Source organism: Orbicella franksi, chromosome 3 (genome assembly GCF_964199315.1).
Source record: "Orbicella franksi chromosome 3, jaOrbFran1.1, whole genome shotgun sequence".
In the NCBI taxonomy this organism is placed as follows: domain Eukaryota; kingdom Metazoa; phylum Cnidaria; class Anthozoa; order Scleractinia; family Merulinidae; genus Orbicella; species Orbicella franksi.
Window position 1 is genome coordinate 17,947,501 of NC_138147.1, and position 20,055 is coordinate 17,967,555.

Consider the following 20,055-nt stretch of genomic DNA (forward strand, 5'->3'; position numbering starts at 1 on the left):
AAGCGGTCAAACGGCTTGGGAGTGTAATGGAAATTGAACGTGCTATAATGACCTTCTGAATCCTCAAAAATCGAAAAGTTTGCGAAATCCAGCTCTTCAGCAGTCTTGCGAGGAACTCCTAAAAATACGAAACAACACCACAATAAGCAGACACAGCAATAGGCCATATCCCAATTATCTTGTGTCTCTGTTCCAAAATGATGTCCTCGTGCAAAACCTTTGACATAAACTTGAGTTTGATTTACATGAAAATGAAGCTGTAGGCATAGTAGAGGAGACTAACTACGCTGTAGGTGGAACATATTTTCATATGAATGGTTTTGCACAAAGACTCGTTTTGACAAGGAGGCGGCAGTTTTGGAGGGTAGTGCGCGCGCAGCAAGAGTACTAGTACTAGTCAGCATGGCGTTGCTCAACCTCGTACCCAGAGTCTTCGTTCCCCTTGACCAGCGGTCGGGAAACGAGCGTCCCAGTAGAAAGTTCTGAGTGGAAGTCGAAAATATCGGACTTCCGGGCCTAGCCGACAGAGAAGTCACTGGCGTTCACTTCCGTTCATTAACATTGTTTTAAAAACCAATAAAATCGAGCTTGTAGCGGAACTCTCGAGAGTTGCTCGTTTTGTCAAGCTCCTTCTCTGTCCCCTCATTTCCTCTTGGGGGGGCAGGACGGGGTATGAAGTTGGGTAAATATGGACTGGATAACAGTGGAATCCCTATTTTTCGAACCTCCAAGGGAAACGAAAATTGGTTGGAAAAATCGGAGAGTTCGAGGAATCGGGGGTAAAATTACAGTGTTCGACTGAGGAGAGGGAACGACTTTTGGTTCGAGTTATCGAGAGGTTCGAAAAATTGAGGGTTCGAGAAATCGGGATTCCACACTACTACGAATTATCACAGTTCCTACATAACGAGAACACGAAAGTTACTCCACTCATGAATCAAACCTGGCTTGCTTTGTTCTTTGAACGTTTTGTTGACAAGTGGAAAGTGCACCACAACTGGACAAGTAGGATCGTTGGGGTCCGAAAACACGTAATACTCCCTAGTATAGCCATCCTTAAGGAACTGATAGGTAGCGTCAATGGGAGGGAATTTGAAGTTGTTCTTCCTTGCCCATTCCTCTGCCAGCAAAAGTTCCTGGAAATAACGATAAAAAACTCAATATGCACTTAAATACTGGTCGCAATGGAAGCGGGTAGTTTTGTTTTCCCGAGAAGAAGTCGAGGGAAACATCGAGATTCTTGCTTAATTTTTGCCCGCCGGGCGACATTTATTAAGGGCGCTTTTATTATGCAAGACCGACCGGTCAGAGACCAGCGGGACTAACCGAGGAAAATGGAACGACATTTTCCGATTACTGCGCACGTAAATTCACACGTCACGTCATGCATGAGAGCGCGCGCTAAGTAATAAAATGAACAATGATAAGGCAGATGGCCATTGCTATGGCTTTGCCTGGATTTAACGATCTTGGACGTTCGGTGACCCCTATTTTTATTTTCAGAAACAGATTTTATCTACAATTATCTCCACATTGTCCAAAAATGAACGAAAAATCAATATGGGAAGTTAAAAAAAATTTAAGATTTCTGTCCACGGAATATCGAATCCTGCCATCTTGCGGCTGCAAGGCGCGTGAAACTATGGTCGCTGGATGCGAACTTGTTCTTTATGGAACCTCACCAGTTCACTAAATTCACTCAATAGGTCCGCTTAAATAATATTTGGCCGAGAACATTTCACTTCAAAGATCTAATTGCAGTATTTTTGGGCTTACAGACATTGTGGCCTTATTTACTAACGAAGCCCGATTTTTTCAGATTTAGGGTGTTCTTCCGGGCATGTTCTCCAAAACGAAGTTGGTGATCCCCCATTTCGCTTCGACCGGTCCGACCGATAAAAGTAGACTACCTCCAGAGCTGGTCCCGAATATTTCGGTCTTCCATTTTTCCATTTAACTTCCGATCGAAATTTCCGGAATTTTTGGCATCAGTTATAAAAGCACCCTTAGATTTCACCAATGCTACGTGACCATAAAGTCAACCAATAAGAGCGCGCGTCAGATTCAGCTAAACGCTAGCTTTATAACAGAAAGACTTCATTCAGGTTGCCAAATCATAGCATTACACAAAACTTTAACGCCACCAAAAAGAGCATTTGTTGTTTGATGAAAATCCTTAATCGAGGTATTTGAAGTTTCTTTTATGACAACGAAACGACTTTTGTGGCATGCCACTGATAAAGATATGCACAACTAAACCCGGCATGTGTTGCTTTGGCCTCCTTGTTTTGCATGAGAATTCAATATTCAATTTACTAACCTGGAAAGGAGACTCATCGTCCTTATCGCGAGCACTGAAGTCAAATGACAGAAAGATGTCGACGTCTCGCTGAGGTCTCAAAAGCAGAGGGTACGGAGAGTTGAACACGAGCCCGCTATCCACTAAATAGATGCGCTTGGCCTTCAGAGCTAGCTGGTCAACGGTTTCAGAAACCTCTTCTGCTTCTGTACAGAAGACAATGAAAAGAAAACACACTCATGAAAATTTTAAAAACTTCTCCGGTTTTCTGCCTCCACGTGTTTTTTGTGGAAAGTACAGGGAAATTAAAAGAGCTACGATAATTTTCAACTGTTAATTCAGTGATTTTGGCAGAGAAAACAGCAGTTTGCTCTAACAATCTCGTCGCCGTGATTTTTTCACGCGTTTAAATCCAAGATGGTGGCATCTTGGAATTGAGAGCTGGATGGACCCTAGCAGTGACATGGATACTGTACATGATCTGAAGATTTAACTAGTTAAAAACTAGTTATGAAAAATACACAAAAAAACCCAGTAAACTCAAAAAATTCAATTGGAGAACCGTCCCTTAAAACGCGAAATAGAGAAAGCTGAAAATGTTAGTAAACAAAGTCAATGTCTCACCCTTGGGGATTGGTGCAGTCAATAGTTGCAGACCGCGTAAGAAATTGTGCACCAGGCCTGCTCGTCCATCGCGTGATTTCAGGAATGAAACTTTTTCCATGAAACTCTCCATTAAGTTGGTGAGGAAGCTGTGATCTCCACATTCATTATCATGTGCCGCTGCTTCCTCCTTGGTTTCCTCTCCGTCTGTAGCATCCATGTCTTCTTCCTCATCGCTGAATTCATCATCATCCTCGGGTCTTACATTCTCCGAATTAATCATACCATCTAGGGGATGGAAGGTAGAAGGGTTAAGTCCGCATATGAGCTAAGTGGCTCATCAGGCCGGAGCTTATCCCGGTTTCAGTAGCATGAAGCGACTAGGAGTATTTCTACTCCCCCCTGGATGGGATGCTAGTTCATCGCAGGGTTACCCACAGCATTAAATTCGCCGGTACCCATTTATACGCCTGGGTGGAGAAAGGCAACGTGAGAGTAAAGTGTCTTGCCCAAGAACACAACACAATGTCCCCGACCAGGGCTCGAACCCGGACCGCTCGCTCCGGAGTCCAGCACACTAACCATGAGGCCACCGCACCTCCCAAGGGGATGGAAGGTAGCAGGCAGAAATTAGCCTTCGTCTTTCACCATAACGAAGTTCACACACGAGGAAACATCTCAGGTAGATTTCAGGCCAGGACTATGCTTAAAAAAAATAACAAAGGGTCGGTGTCGGTATCTTGTTGTTTCTCTCAGTGCACCCCTAAGAGATGACTTGAAGCAGAAAAAAAGTTTTTCCTGCTTGAAGACCCGAAGTGGTACCAAAAACTGCAGTTTGAGTCACACCGAAAGCGAGAGGAAGAGCAACCCCAGCCCCTTTTCAATGTGAGTTCCTGTTCATTTGTATCACTTACGTAACTCTCCTCTCAGATCACCAGTGTTGCGCATGCTCTTGATGGTGTCGTCAGGTGGTTTGCCCTCGTGAAGAACTCGCTGAAGCAAAATGGTGAAAGCGCTGCCCCAAATACCTGTGGATACAGACGATTGTGTCAAATGAAAAAAAAAAAAAAAAGCTGCGCAACGAATTCTAAAATTACTTGGAAAGATATTTCAGAAGGATCCAATAATACGGTAGTTTAATTTCTTTTAAACAATAAGACCACGAGCCCCGGATTTCCTTTGTGCGAGTTAATCGTTAGTAAGTTGGATCCCAGTTGAATATCGCTCATAGAGATCAGCTGTTTAGGGAAGAGCCGTTTTAGCAAATACTGTGAAAGACAGCGGTTGCAAACCTACAATTTAAGGTAACTTGGGAGCTTTATTTTTGCAATGATGCCAAAAAATTTTAGAAACTCGATTTAACCAATCTGAGGAAACAGTTTCAACCAGTCGGAGGCAAAGCCAAAACAAATAGTGACTTGGCTCTACGCTCGTCTGCTTCAGTTTGAGGTCTGATTGTTCATAATTATCAAATGGGTTTTTTTTGAAGCCGGTCGTAAGTATACCTGACCTTTCACGAGAGTGCCGTTAAGAGAGCTCTCGCAGTATTTAATTTCAGCGGCAATTACCATTCAATTTCAGTTTAGACGGGGCAGCACTTAACACTGTCCAAACGGCTTTGGTGATTTATTGAGCATGCGCTTTTCGTAATATGCGATGCTTTTCAAGGAACTTCTATTATTACTCGCTCCACTGATAGCTGTGTGTTACTGACCTTGTAGGTAATGCAGAGGAGGTTCAGGATAGGGTGTCAGCAGCTTGCCGCAGAAAAACTTGCTTCCAAAATGTTCCGTCTTCATGAAAGTGCCATATTTTGCCATTCCTATTTCATAAGGGCTAAACTCGAGCCATTCTGCCAAAGGAGAAACAAATGTATCAACAAAATTAAAATTTATTTATTTATTTAAACAATTTGCCAAAGGTAGGTGAGACGCAAAAAGACATTTCGTCCCCTACAAGGTGTGTCACCCTTACTCAACCCACAAATTATAAAAACAAAATAATGGCCACCCCTCAAAGAAACCCCTAAGAAAACAATATATTAAGTGAATAATTGCACTTGAAAAGAAAAAAGTTAAAAGTATAATACATATCAAAAAAAACTAGTACAACGACTCTTAATTATAAATTCCACTAATTACAGTGGGAGAAACACACATGCACATACACGCACACACACAAAAACAAGTCAAGATTATTTCTCAAACTCATTACTAATTCATCAAGGTAAAATAAAGCTAAAGAAAACCACAACCGTGAAGTAGGTTTGGATACCCAGTCTTAATTAGCATAGATGTTGACGATTTTACTTCTCCATTTACTCCTTAGTTTTTCACTCGAGACAGTGTTTCATCAGCTATCCAAACACGTCGAATTTCGTCGAAAATACTCCGTTGCGCGTCGTATTTTAAACTATCTTCTCAGTGTTTGGATATCCCGATGAAACACTGTCTCTCTTGTTTTTATATTATATCAACAGGAACATCTGCGCGGCTTTCAGAATCTAGGTAGTCCAGCGCCGTGAACATTCCCCCGAGGAATTGGACTGGACTTGTGTTGATCATATGGAGCCGACTTTCTTTATCTTCGTTTGCCATTATTATGAAAAATTATTCATCAAACAGAAAGAAAGAGAGAAACAAAAAGGACGAAAAAAGCAGCTGAAGGCAGAAAGTTATCAAAAAGATATTGGTGAGATCTGAAATGTTTTAAAGTAATACATTATAACCTGAGTAATAAAGCGAGTCTGATGGGCAAACCACTGGAGCTTGTCCGCAGCATGAAACGACTACTCCATGGTGCAGAGTACGTTCGACCCTAATAACGGCTGCGAACAAGACCAGGTGGATAGAGTACACAAGGACAAAACCACATGACGTCATTCTTAACCAGAGTCGAACCAATTTCGTCCCAGGGTCTTGTCGAGTCCTCGACGATTTTCAACATGGCAGTTCTTCATTTTGAAAAGTGGAGAAGACTCTCGGGACGATTTTGAACTCGAGCCTATCCAACGCACCGACCATATAAAGGCCACTAGGTCTGCCACACAAAGAAGATAAAAGTTTAACGAACTTTGTACTCAGCTTACCACAGTAGGTGAGAGCAGAAACATCCTTTTTCACGTGGACACAAGTGTAAAGTGGAAGGGGAACCATGGCGTCTTTCACAGTGTGGCGTTGTTCGCTCAATTTTGAGGTAATCTTCCGCTACGAGAGAAAAACACAGAAGATATTAGTGATTATTCTTGGCATACTTGGAACTCGGTGGCAATCAAGTGAGTTACTGGCAGATTACAGAGAGGTTGAGCTTGAAACAGGACAAGAAATTGATGACGATCGATCTTTCCCTAATTTGAAAGTTCGGTCAGATGAAATATAGCTGATAAAATTTTTAGATCTCTCTGAGAAACTTAAAGGAATTTCTCTTCAATGTTTTATCGCATGTTCCCTACTGCCATGTTAAAATGATAACAAATTCCTGGATTTTTTCAAGCTCGTCGTTGATTAGTCTCACGGGTTTTCCTATTCTTCCATCACCGTTCCCTTCTGGCTCGTTGTTACTTCTTTGAAGTTTGCTACATTTCAGAAAGGTCATTTTTACACCACTAAAAGTTGAATCAACATTTTGTGGTGAAAGGCTTAAAGTATCGGAATTGAATACCGAGTCAGCCTGGGGACAAGGTTTGTTTCGTTGAGTGTGATCTGGGTTCTAGTAAACTTACGTCTTTCAAAATGGTCTCTCCGACCAGATAACCGAAAAAATCCGTGAAACTGACAGGCTGTCCGCGTGACCTCTTACGTAGAATAATGCTCATGTGATTGTACAGCCATGATGGGGTTAGTAACAGCCACATCCAGTTGTCCTTGATGTTTTCTCTCAAATCTTGCTCGATTTGACGCGGATGCACATTCGGCCAGTCAGGATGGGAATATAAGGTGGAGAGATACCTGAAATGCGTCAAACACCAGTGGTTAATTCCTGTCTTCTGGCTAGCTATCTTATGAATGGAAGAGAAGGGGGAACTGAACCTTTTGGTTCCCGTACCTTTTACCCCTGGCACGCCACTTTTTAGTCAATCTCTGTGCTGCTTGTATTGCAAAATGTTTAGAAATGTTACGAAATTTTCCCTATTTCTCCTCCGTTCCCGCAACCTTGGAAATCAAGCTTCTGCCCTTTTCTCTCTTTTTACAACAATTCAAGTGGTGGACGGGATATACGGGGAAGGTCCTAAACATTTTCAGACGAAACCTGGTGGGTTGTGGAAGGACGACAAATGGTCGCTTGGCAGGGGAAGACGGGAAGGGGAAGGTTCCATTGAAGGCTTCAAACCCAGCCTTGCTTCATTGTTATTCGGATCCAGACCATATCAAGACACTGAATCTATTCATTTCGTGCGCTGATTAAAGCAAGACTCCTAATTAGCGAGTATATTCTCGAGAAGCATGCAACCCAGGTTTCATAATTTGAATTGTTTCCAGAATACTTTCAGATCTTTGCGTCTGTTTTCGCCCTCTCCTCCGCCCTTAAACCCTGCCCCCCTCCCCGGCCCCTTTCTGCCCCCCAATCTCGTCTTAATAGGGTTAATCGAAGTCAATAATATAGTTAATAGACTCTGGGTCAATATATTAACTTGTACAAAAATGCCAAAAAAATCCTGACCCAAACAATACAGTTTAAAGTGACGTACCACGCTGATCCTGACAGTCCAGAAGTGTACATGGCACAATCTAACACATCCATGTCCTTGAGAGCGCAGAAAACGCCACTGAGAGAAACCATAGCCCGAAATCCGCCCCCAGAACCAAGAACAGCAACCGATGGCACCTAATTCAAATCGAGTCGAGAAAAAGTCTAATTTTAAAGTCATGTTGAGTTTGTTTAGACTTTTGAGACTTTCTCCGCTTATACGAGAACATAGTTCGTTTTATAACACGCATACATTTGCTTAGATATTAACGACTATCCAAATGAATTTGAAGAAAACGGTGATTTAAATTCGCCATAAGTATTGCAAACTAATGCAGTGAAAAGAAAGTTCTGAATTAGTCTTTGAACTTGTATCTTAGAACCGCTAATCACAAAAAATTAATTAATAGAATTACTTGAAAGATAATTCTATGGAATTTTCCCTTCTTTCGCTGTTCGTTTGAATTCTTTTCCAGACAAGAGACTGAGCCCGCGGTAATGGGCATACACGTTGCTAAGTAACCGATGACGTAATCCTAATGGCGCAAAACCAACACGATACATTTTGGTATGCTTGCGCTCTTTTCTTTGATCAGCCAATTAGAATTCGTAAACTCTTCTGTTTTATTCATTATTGCAAGCTATTAGTACATATTAAATATCTGTAACTCTGTATGTAAAGAATAACTCCTCTCGTCAATACACTGTATTACCCAATTACTTTTCACTAAATCTATATGTATAATTAGTTTTTTTTTTTGCACGTGCGTGTGTGTGTGCTTTGTGTGCTGTTGCAAGTGTCTCTTTCTCTACCTCGTCAAGAGTCCTGGGCCCTCGTTCTCCCAGGAGCTTCTGCATGGCCTTAAAAACGACATGTTTTCTTTTTTGGCGAAAGTCGTTTTCCTCCTCACATAGATCCATGCTGTACCTCATGTCAGTGGGTGTGGAACTGAAAAAAAAAATAGTTTTGACTATTTTACATAGGAGAAACGATTTAGGATTTTCGTAATCTTTACGAGAGATTTCAATTTTTAACTTGGCTTTGTACCTGAGGCTTATAAAAAAAAAAAAGAATTGATGCGCGCTAAAAGGCCTCCTTAAAAATGCCACTTAGACCTGAGTACTATGTTAAAGTTCTTTAGTTACCAATTAGAGTGAAATAAACTAACTCTTTTCACCTTGTTTCAACTTTCAACTCCACGTCAACCTCTGAAGTCTAAAAAAAGTAACAAATATCTCAGAGATAGAAACACGTTCCTTGGCTTCCCGTCACGCTGCGTTGCGTTACAAGGTTTGTGTTACAGAGCAGGCAAGATTCACACTATACCTGGCGGAAAACAAAGGTTTTGCGATAAACTTTGTTCAGCTCCAAACTAGTAAGGTCGAATGTCTTGGTTTCCACCAAGTCGTCACTGAACGTGTCTGACTCCATCAGAGTAATTTCTGGAGAATTTAAAAAGAAAGACAATAATAACAACAACAACAACAACAACAACAAAGACAGTTAAACAAAGGGAACACTCAATCTCTTGGCCAAGGCTTTCGTTATCTTTGACCAATTGTCGAGAAAGTAGTTTCTAGATCCCAGTGGCCACAACTGAATTAAAATTGAATTGAATTGACAATGTTACAAAACTTAGTGAGTAAAGGACAGTGTTTTATTTGGCCTGTGAGGAAACTTTCTACACGTCACGGTTTCCTACGGGAAACGTGGGTTTTTGAAGCTTCTTTCCTGATTCAGAACGTCAGTTGTAGTGTATAGAGTTATGGATTTTTACTGTTAAGAACGTGCTGCATAAGGGCAATTTAAGACCGTAATAGAAAGCGCAATGGTAGATGGCAAAAAAGCACAGTATTCAAAGGAAGGAGTTCATAACATGAACCGTTTCCCGAAGTCGCTTCCAACGTCAATCTCATAGCATGTAACGAACTCAAGTGGCACTCTCACCTAAATTGTTTGTCATATCTGGGTCAAGGTAAAAGTGGAACACTTCCTCCCAGATAGGGTTGGCAGAGTTGTTGCGTACTTTGGTTTTACGCTTGCCATTTGGTCTTGATGTACAGCTTTACATATGGATCCGGCGTGTCAACTGGAAAAGAAAGCGACAGAACAGTTTGGCAAAGGTAGCGCAGGATGATGTATAGAACTAACAATCTCATCAAAAAAGCAGGTGCACGTATCGCCATATAACAGAAGCTTACCACCTTGAAAAGGTGATGAGCTTCTGCACTGATACAATAATAGCCACCATAAAAAGATAAAAACTATGAAGTAGTTGAAATTACTTTTGAACACTTGGGTGGTGAGTAGAGGGGTGGGAGGGGGTTTGAAAAGACTAATTATCTAATGTCAGGGATGCTAGTCGTACCGCTAAACCGTTAAAAATCGCATATTAATACCGCTCAGAGTGTTAAAATTCAAGTGCTGTTACAGACCATGGTACTTTTAAGAGTGTGTTTTCAGAGTAAGCTACATAAACGAGAACAAAACTGTGAAAAAATGATTATGGTCTGGATTGTGTCTCTTCGTTGGCCATAGACATTATAGAAGTTATTCCCATCTTGTTCAATAGGTGCGCTCCTGTACCTCGCGCTTTTCGTACTTCACTTTTCGCTTTCTGAGCACGACTTGTGAGCAAGTTCTACGATGGCCAGTGTCACTTACATTATAACTCAGCAACAAAAGTGTACTTTGGTGAGACGAAATTACGGGAACCCCCCTCCCAAGGCACAGTCTCTCGGGTGGAAAGGATCGCGGGCGCACCGAAACACCCACGGCTGGAGAGTGAGCCTTTGTTATTATAAACATTTGTTATTGTTGTTTGTTACGTTCGTTTGTTATACTTGTGTTCAATTATAGCTGATTATATTCTCTACAGTGGCAGGATCTGCTGCTTCTGTTTTGTTACGGCAATCATTGCAAATTTACGCTTGTTCCTTGCATAGCCATTTTAGGTTTCTTAGGAGCATTTTTTAGACTGATTCTCGACGAGTAACCTTCTTCTCTTCTACGCGTTTAATATACTTACTCCAATCAGCAAACGAACCCAGGGTGATGTTCCGACCACGCAGCACTTTAATTTCGAGCAACAAACATGGTCGAAAGGATGCCTAGAAACCAACAGACACCTCACAATAAGGATAAGATAAAAAGCATTCTCACAACGAAAACCATGGATATAAGTGTCAGTTAACATTGTATAACTATGTATTAATCTTGTTAACCAAGCCTGCTCGGGATTCAGAATGGGCCCTCGACCAACAATCTTTTTTTGCAATAACGACCTCGGTCTTGTTCCGGGCCAGCCTCGTTTCCAGGGCTTTTGTTAGAAATTGGGAAGGGCGGAAACGTTCGGGTGTTTGATGATCACGTGACCAGCCGATGCCAGAGCCCTTTCACCCCTTGCCCCCTCCCCCCCGCCCTCAAGAAAACAAATCTAATGAAAAAGCCACGCGAACGAGGTTAAAAAGAGGCCATACATGTCGTCAAATCCACCTGCAGATGCCTAGTCGATCAAAGTGCAGATAAACGACTGTCACAGAAAACTCAACTACTACAACAACGACAAACTCCAACAACAACTTGACAAACTTAAACCACTGTTACTTGACACTGTTACTACGGATCTAAACTACTGGAACCAACCAATGACTGCTGATTTTATAAGAGTCTTACTGAGCCAGTACCATCACGGCTAAACTGACAAATCGTTTCAACGAGCAAGACTCATAACCCAATTGGCTGACGAACACTTTTCGCTTGACTCTGAAGATGGCTTCCGCATAGGTTGGTAAAAGGGCGACAATTTGCGTCAGCGACAATGTGCGCTGACTGGCCCCACTGAGGGAAACAGTGAGTTTCCCGCGGGACCAGTCATTAAGTGTTTTGTTATACCTCCCAACTCAAAAATAGAAAAAAAAAAATGGGAAGAAATCGGTTGCTTGAGGCCGGTTTTGCTCACAAATTTTCTGCGGTTTGATGGAGCACGACCTGATCACGTGCGAGTCGAAAGTTCAAGTTGTTGTTTCCCTAGGGAGTTAGAGCGTTGTTCGCCCTAGGAAGTTTGTGAGTTTTGATCAACGACACGTGACACGTGTCTTTTCAGTTTTTTTCAACAGCGACATGACCAATGCCAGCGTGAAACTCTTTTGTGATCTTTTGTGTAATTTCTGACCATTTCTAGACTACTGGCAGCACAGAAGAGACCTATTTGACCATATTTCTATTTAAATTCACCGTATAATTGTGGCGCGAATCTGCTGTTGATTCAAATTACTGTACGTTACGTAATTCCGGACCACAGTCACACAGTATGCGGGTTTCGTCTTGCGGATAGGATTTCAACACACGCATAACACGATCACATGTAGACAGTTTGATTACGTACAGTGATTTGAGGTCATTTGAATCAACATCAAATTGGTTCGTGCTACTGAATTGAACGGTGAACTGAAGTGGAAATACGGTCAAATAGGACTCCTCTGCTTCCTGTGCACAAAGCTCACAAACTCTTTGTCTAAACGATCAACTTGAATTGAATCAACAAGAAAACTTCCAAAGCGAATCTTGTCTATGCAAGACCATATGTAAATTAAATGAAAGAAAACAAATTCGCAAAACCTTAAATCTTGCGTATAAACTTACGCAAGCTAAAAAGAAGGACTTATTTCCGCGCACTGACACTTCAATTCTAGGAAACTACAGCAACGCGAAGATTTAGCTCGTACAGCGACATTTGTCTTTAACTAAATAGGCGACAGGCAGTCGAGACAGACATCCCCTTGGAAGGTCCGCGGGTCTTAAATCGAGGAAATACGACAAAATGAAATTTCATTGCGGCTTACCTGTTTTGGAGCCATTTTTAGTCAGCCACACCGATACACTGAAACCGCCGACTAATGAGGCTGGTTTAAACGCTTCGGTATGAAACCGGAGGACAGAGTGCTGACTGCGGTTTCCAATAAGATGATTACGAGAGGTGTGTCAGTCGGCTTGATCAAAAGATATCAAGAATCGTGTCACTTCGCACGTGGAATTTGTACCCACCCTAAAAATAGCGTTAGCGCTTGGTCGAATTTACTCCGGTCTTCTCGACAAATCTTAGCTTGGTTTGTTTGCTGTCTAATATCAAACCGTGTTATCTTCTCATGCTTGTTTCTCGGTTTTAAGAAAGATATTGCGATATGATGGAAGTATACCACCGAACACCTAACGCTCTAGGAACTGTTGCTGTCAAATTTATTCATATTTTAATAGTCTTCCCGCATATAAATGAATCAATTTTAGATTGATTTTAGACAATTGATCAGCAACAGTTGACATAGGGCTCTTTGGATCATTGCTTTGCTATTTAATGAGTTAATGAAGCCATTTTTGGTCGAGTGATCACTTCTTGCCCCCACAGGGGAATGGAACTAGGAAATATTTGCATTAGCAAAATGGCCTATTCAGGGGGCTCATAGGGGGAACCTGCATTAACTACAGCAAGTCTGGGTCGTGTACCAGAGACATGTGCAAGTATAAGCAGATCTGTGACCGGTGCGACGGGACTCACACCTAGTGCGACCGCCTCTCTCTTCTCAAACACCAAGAGCAAGAGGGTGATAAGGACAAAGACAACGACCAAGAGAACTTCAAGTCCAGTTTCTCCCATAGACACAGGAACGGATGGCACCCCTCCCCACCCCTATTAGTATAGTTGAATCATGGGACACAAACAAGGTCACGTGCATTCTATATTGTGACACCGGGCCCGGTTGTGACTAGAACTGTTTACAAGCACAGGTAGGTAGATCCTTATCACGGATATCATATTTATTCTCGTGCGATTTCCTTCGGAGACGCTGTAGCTTTACTTTGAGAAAGCTATACGTTTGTCTAGAGACATTCTTATGTTTCTTGCAGCTATCTGATCGAGCTTATGTTTCTCTTGCTCGATGTATAGGTTTATTCCTCCTTTGGTTGTTCTGGCACCACATGATTCAAGTGTAGCTGTTTACGCGCAAGTCCCGTTAACTGTTTTGCGTGTTTTATATGCCATTGTTCGGCTTAGTTCAGGCAAGACCATGGTTTCGATCCTCCATGTGGATCTCATCAGTTTCCGGTATTTCTAAAATACTCTGTACGTCTGAAGTCGCTAGCGCAACACGTACCTCTGTAAGAATGCAAGACATCCTGCGGCTTGGCACAAAGTTCTCGTGTTGTGTACCCTTGTGAGACTTCCGGTGTCGAGAAAACCTCATTTTGATTGGTTACCCATTCATTTCCGGAAATGCAGTGAAGCGCAACTAATCAGGAGGTGTTTCGCATTTTAACGGGCTTTTCGGGCAGGCGTCTTCTCATTTTTCTCCTCCCCCATCCCCCACCGTCTAACATGGCGGTCTAAAAAGGCGGTCGCAAGGTTGTAACGCTAACTCGCCCCAATAAGACGCCTGCACTGCAGGTAGGAGAATATCTGAACACTCTACCAGGTGCAAAGGCATATGCATCAGAGGCCTGCAAAGTAGTGTACCAGCAGATTCCAGATGCCCTGGAAATTTTGAAACGTTGCGGAAAACTAAAAGGACTGATTTCTAAGTGCCCTTATCTATCCATGTCTGGAGGCTCACATGGAGGGACTTATCTGTTAAAACTTGACAAAGACATGTTTGCAACTTTAGTTTCGGAAAATTAAAATCCCTTTAAGAAGGGGTGGGCTGTAGTGGACTCATGAGGATTTTAGAATTTTAAGGTTTTCTTGTTAGCTTTGTTTCAATTTTTCATCATGTAAGCTTTTGTCGTAAGTTTACTCCCTTTAAGAAGGGGTGGACTGTAGTGGAATCATGGGACACAAACAAGGTCACGTGACATAGCACATGGAACTAAGTCGAGATCGAGCGAGGACAACCGAGATCTTCTTCATGCGTTTCACGAGTATCGAGTATTGTCAGAACTTCCTGTATATCGTTCAGAATATAAGTTGCGTTTCTACATTTTGTCTACATGTCAGCTAATTCCCCCAACAACGTCTACATTAAGAAGGAATCGGAGATTTAGTTCGTACAATGATATTTATGTTCTTGCGAAGAAGCGACAGCCGCAAATGCATATAATAATTTAACTTGTTTTTGTTATGTTCCCGTATTAGTAGGGGAGTTTTTCCCCAGCTAGGTGGTTGATGACATTCTTAATACAGTTTCTATCTATCTATAGGCAACAGACAGACATCCCTTTGGAAGGCCCAGAGGCTGAAATCGTAAAAATAACTTGAACTGAAGCTTCGTTAAAGCTTACCTGTTTTGGAGCCATATTTAGTTAGCCGCACCGATACACTGAAACCGTCGTCTTGCGAGGCTGACTTAAATTCTTCGGTATGAAACCGGAGAACAGATTAAAGGTCCCATTAGAATTTTGGTTTTCAATCAGATAATCTCGAGTGGCGTGTCAGTGGGCGTGAACAAAAGGTATTGTTGTGAATTAACTTTTCCCGATTCGCCCGTGCGAAATGAACTGTAGCAGTAGCGCACGAGCGCCTTCGCAATTATGTTAATTTTGTTTGTTATGAAACTTTCGTATTCATATTTTTGAAGCATATGGTTTGTAAATTGTTAAGGAATAAACCGTCTCACGTTTTTTTCGGTTGGAGCGTAGTTAACTATGATTGGAGTCGTTGGAACTTCTTGACACAGATCAAGAATGGTGTCACAAATCAGGTCTCCATGACCGGAATGTTTTGATATATTTTAGCTTGGTTTGTTTGCTGTCCAATATCAAACCATGTGATCTTCTCATGCTTATAAAGTTACATTGCCTCTCGGTTTTTTAAAAGAAGTCTATCGTAATATAATGGGAGCATACCACCGAACACCAAAATTATTCAAAATTATTCAGAATCAGTCTACCTACGTCATGATGCATACAAATGAATCAATGTTAGGTTAATTTTAGACCACTGATTAGCAACAGTTGATAGACAAAGATAACTACTGCAACAGAGCTCTTTGCGTCAATACGTTTCAAGTGCTTTTACGTTCCGGGCCGAATACGAGACTAGTTTTTTTTAACGTAAACTCCGTTACTACAAATATCAAAGTCAATTTAAAGAATTTTGCCAAGATTAAACTTGTAACTATTATGGGAGGGTACCGTCAATCACCTTTGACTGTGGAGAAAACCTAAGGCACTAGAGAATTATTTCTTTCAAATTTATTCATATTTACCTGTATGGTTGGTTTGCACCGGCGAAAAAGTCTATAAGCCTATAGACTGGGAGTGAATCGATTATAAGGTGGGCAATGCAAAACTCAAAACAAAACGACAACAACGACAACATCCAAAACAATGGACCTTTTTACCGATGTCATCCAATATAAACAATATTGATATTTTTCATAAAAACAAAGAAACACCTACATAGAACAATTTATCATTCCGAATTTAGTAAAGATGCGAAGTTTCATGGAAATCTGTTGCAAACTCGTGAAAATATGGGAACCCAAACTTACCAGTTTTTACCCAGCAATGTACGTATGCCAGGGGGGAAAGCGTGCTTACATTTCTTCTTAGAACAGAAAAGTACTGATGTCGGACAGAAACTTAACTGATCGTAAATATGCTCTGTGGCCTGATATCGCAACCTGTTCAAACCACGAAATCCTTGCTATTTGACTGACTGACTGACTGACAGCCTGACTGACTGACTGACTGACTGACTGGCTAGCTGGCTGGCTCGCTAGCTGAATGACTGACTGACTGACTGACTGACTGACTGAATGATTGAATGGATGGATGGATGGATGGATGGATGGATGACTGACTGACTGACTGACTGACTGACTGACTGACTAACTAAATAAATGTCACGAATGAATGATTGAATGAGTGAACGAACGAACGAACCAAGGAACTGATGTCAGAGGAAATTTCTCAAATTCTGTCGTCGTGCGTCTTAGAAAAATCCTAAAAACTAATATACAATGTTTCTCCCCGGGATCAACTACAATTCCCTTAAAATATCTTCATCTTGGTATTACAAAAGTGTTTATCGCTCGAGCAATGGAACTTGGTCATAATTGCTGCACCGCTTTGACCAAAATGCAGCAACATCGCCATGATGGTGTCCCTTTCACAAACAACTGGTCAGACAATATCTGATATCCCACTGCCACGCTGTTGTTTCAGAGTCGCGTGGACTGACAAGATTCAGACTGAAACATCGAGTTGCGCTTCTTCCATTGCGTAAATGTACATTTACATGCTTGAGATGAAACTAAAGTCTATGAAATCGGGAAAAACGGTCCGAAAGGATGCTGAATTTACAAGAGTATCTAAAACGAACGAACCCTTTTCAAAAGGGCAGCAAGCAATTGCTTCTGAGTCCTGTAAAGCCACATGACCTGCATGCACTGTTTGTAAGGTCCTTAATTTAGTGATTGGCCAAACGAAACATTTCAATGTTTACTTAAAAGTACAGCGCAAACATTGTCCCTAGCCTTAACGTCCCGCCCACACTACACTGGAGAAAATTGAAAACGGCGTTTCACTCTAAAAACGCATCAAATGTTTTCCGCCCACATTACGCCGGGGAAATTTGAAAACGCAACAATCATCGGCCATTTGGGATTTGTGCTTAAAGTTTTTGGAAAGCTCTGTTTTCAAAATGTTTTCCGTCCATACTAAAACTCAAAGCCAGTGTTCACAAATTCTCGTCGTGTGGCTGATATGAGGGGGCGTCGAGGTTGACGCCTTCTCAAAAAATCTACCTTGGAATTTCGCAATTATCTAAATCTGTTCAGTGACGCCGATCGGTCTAAAAACTAGTTCTTATTCAAACTAAATATGTAGTGCAAGCTGTCAATTCCAAACGAAACACAAAAATCAGTCGTCGTGGCTCACGTCGTCTATAGGAACTAATTGGTCATTGCACGTTGTTGTTTTCCAGAAGACGGCTACAAAGGCATGCAGAACCATTGTTCTGATCAATTGACAGGAAAAATATTGTTTATAATTTGGAGACGTTTTCGTTGCGGTTTCTGAGAACGTGGTTTTGCACACGTTGGAATTGCCTGGGCCCTTCGGATACCGCCGAAACAGGCAAGAAATATTAGTCTTCCAAACTCAAAAACAAACAAGCAATAAGAGTTAAACTAGAAATCTTCCTTTATATTTATATTCGATCACAGAAAAAATCACAATTTACCCTGTTTGGACTGTCGGTTAACGGTCTTTGATAACAGAATAAAACATTTTGACGCAAAAGTTTCCATGCAGGGCTGATTTTCTAATTTAAACGCGTTGCCGAGCGAGTTATGACGGCCGAATTAAATTAGCTTCCCTCACCTGGGCTTTCCGCATGATCCAGTTCCAATGAAAACCTTCGCTGAAAAAAGAATTAACTTGGCTGCAATCCGTCCAAGATGAGTTTAAGGGCCGTTTCCGTGGGTTGTTGCCGCTTTTTAAACGGAGCAGAAATAAATGAAAATAAATGAGCTTTGGTGACTGATCGACCATTTACCGAATCTCGTCTCCAAATAGAGGCAAATTTCAAATGGGGATTTCAGTGATATAGAACTCAGAGGCAGTTCACTGGGTTCCATGAGGTCACTGTTTGGTTTTAGTTCAGTTGACGCAAGGATAATACCTTACTGTAAGGTGTTCTGGAAGGCTCGTGAAAAGTTAATTAATAAACAAAGCTCTCAAATCAGCTCGTCTCTTAAAGAACGACCTGACCTATATTGGACTGGCAATCTTGAACTTGTGTCAGTTACTTAATGTTCCCAACTAAAAATGCACGAAACCCGGTTTTTGACATCATTAAGAATTGGTTCAAACTTTGTATTCTGCGGAGTAATATAGATGTGCAACAAACGAGGCTGCATGTGCAAGACCCGTTAACGCTGAATATATATAATTTTCTTTATTTTTTTTCCTCGAAGCATAACCGAAAACAACTCTTACGTAACGGCGCAGCCTCTCGAGTGGGCAGTAAAATGCTTACACCGAAAATATAATATCAAGTGGACTTGGAGGTTATTCATTATTTTCAAATTTCATAAGAATTTTTCCTGTTTTGAAAAGCTGAGAGAAATTTTCCTTGATGGTGATAACTCTTGCCCACGTGATTTTCTGGAGAACATGTGTGTGGCGTCGAGTTATGGATGAAGGGTCTTGCCATTGATTTAAGTCACGCGAGTTGCAGTCGTATTGAATTGCTTTTATTCGGTGTTTGGGTTCAAACAAATTTTCCCGTTCGAACTGTTTTCTGACCAAACCCTGTGGCTTCAACCATTTCTCAGTTTCTCAGCTTTTGAGCGCACCACTGTATCGATACACTCAAAAGATTGAAATCGCGTCATCGATAAAGTAGATCAGCGGCACAGTTTTGTAATATTCCTTTGGCATAGTAGGATTGTAAGAACTTCACTTACTGATAAATCAAGTCTCTTATGTTTCGTTGTTCTTGAAGTGCTTTATTTGGCTCAGTTATTGGACCAGTTCATGAATAAATCATTGCAAATACTTTTAAAGAGAACCAACAAACTAAAACTAAGTGTTACTGATTCGAACTCTCAGCCAAGTCGACATGACTAGCAGTAGCCCACGAACACAGACGTATTTCTGGCTGTCCTTTGTCTTTCTCGGGTTAGACTAGCGGGGATTGTTGGAAAATAATTGAAAATAAAATAAAAATGTAGTCGAGGGAGCAACGAATTGACTAGTTGAAGTTACTGTCCGCATTGTGCTTGATGATGAACTAAACAAAGAGAACATGTCTTTGCGCCGAGACTGTATTCAATCCCCGGGGGGGGGGGGCTACTCCCCTATATGGGCTATATAGGTATGTGCAGCCCCAGAGGGTATGGTTTTCAGCGGTTTTGGTCATAAATAGGATATCGATTTTGGCCATTTTGGTCATAAATAGGATATGGTTTTTGCACTCTAGTCTTGAACTGGGTATGTTTTTTAGAAGAAGCTACTTTTTCATCATTATCGATAAGACCATCAACAAACGTCCTTCATAAATTATGTTTAGGGCAACTGTGCCAGCCGCAATGGTCATAAATAGGCTATCAAATTCTTGGTCGGGTCATAAATAGGGTAAGGAAAGTCGCAGATTTTGGTCCTAAATAGGGTAGGGGTTTTGGGAAGTGGGCCGGACACCCTCACCCAATTGTTTTGGGAGTACGCCCCCGGAATTCAATCCTGACTATTTACACGTCTGCATGTCGAGGTTTAAAACAAAGTATGACATCAGTCTGATCTGATAGTTAGCTTGCATCTACTGCATGGCTATAATTTGTCACTTGCTGGAGACTTATGGAAGTTCTCTCTGCCCTTTCGATCGCCTGTCGTCAAGTCGCTCCGAAAATAGCCTGTAAGACACGATGTGGTCTGCACTTTGTGAATTGCAGCAACTCAATCACATCAAATGCTATGCAAAGTTTAATTTACGGTGAAGAAGCTTTAAGAGGTGGCATGACCTCAGATG

The 20,055-nt window shown here is 41.5% G+C and overlaps 1 pseudogene across 1 annotated transcript in view; it reads right to left on the reverse strand.

The window, feature by feature from the left end:
• Positions 1-20,000, reverse strand: part of LOC145481625 (cytosolic phospholipase A2-like) — a 20,489-nt pseudogene extending 489 nt beyond the window's left edge. The window contains exons 1-16 of the transcript XR_014048665.1: positions 14,956-20,000; positions 12,434-12,537; positions 10,618-10,699; positions 9,537-9,678; positions 8,916-9,031; positions 8,767-8,804; positions 8,402-8,537; positions 7,590-7,726; positions 6,624-6,849; positions 5,991-6,108; positions 4,617-4,754; positions 3,817-3,930; positions 2,924-3,190; positions 2,321-2,505; positions 944-1,136; positions 1-118 (exon numbers count right to left, since the gene is read on the reverse strand). The exon at positions 1-118 is cut by the window's left edge and continues 489 nt beyond it. The product of XR_014048665.1 is annotated as a cytosolic phospholipase A2-like (transcript). The remainder of the gene's footprint in view (positions 119-943; positions 1,137-2,320; positions 2,506-2,923; positions 3,191-3,816; positions 3,931-4,616; positions 4,755-5,990; positions 6,109-6,623; positions 6,850-7,589; positions 7,727-8,401; positions 8,538-8,766; positions 8,805-8,915; positions 9,032-9,536; positions 9,679-10,617; positions 10,700-12,433; positions 12,538-14,955) is intronic.
• Between the last annotated feature and the right edge of the window lie 55 nt (positions 20,001-20,055).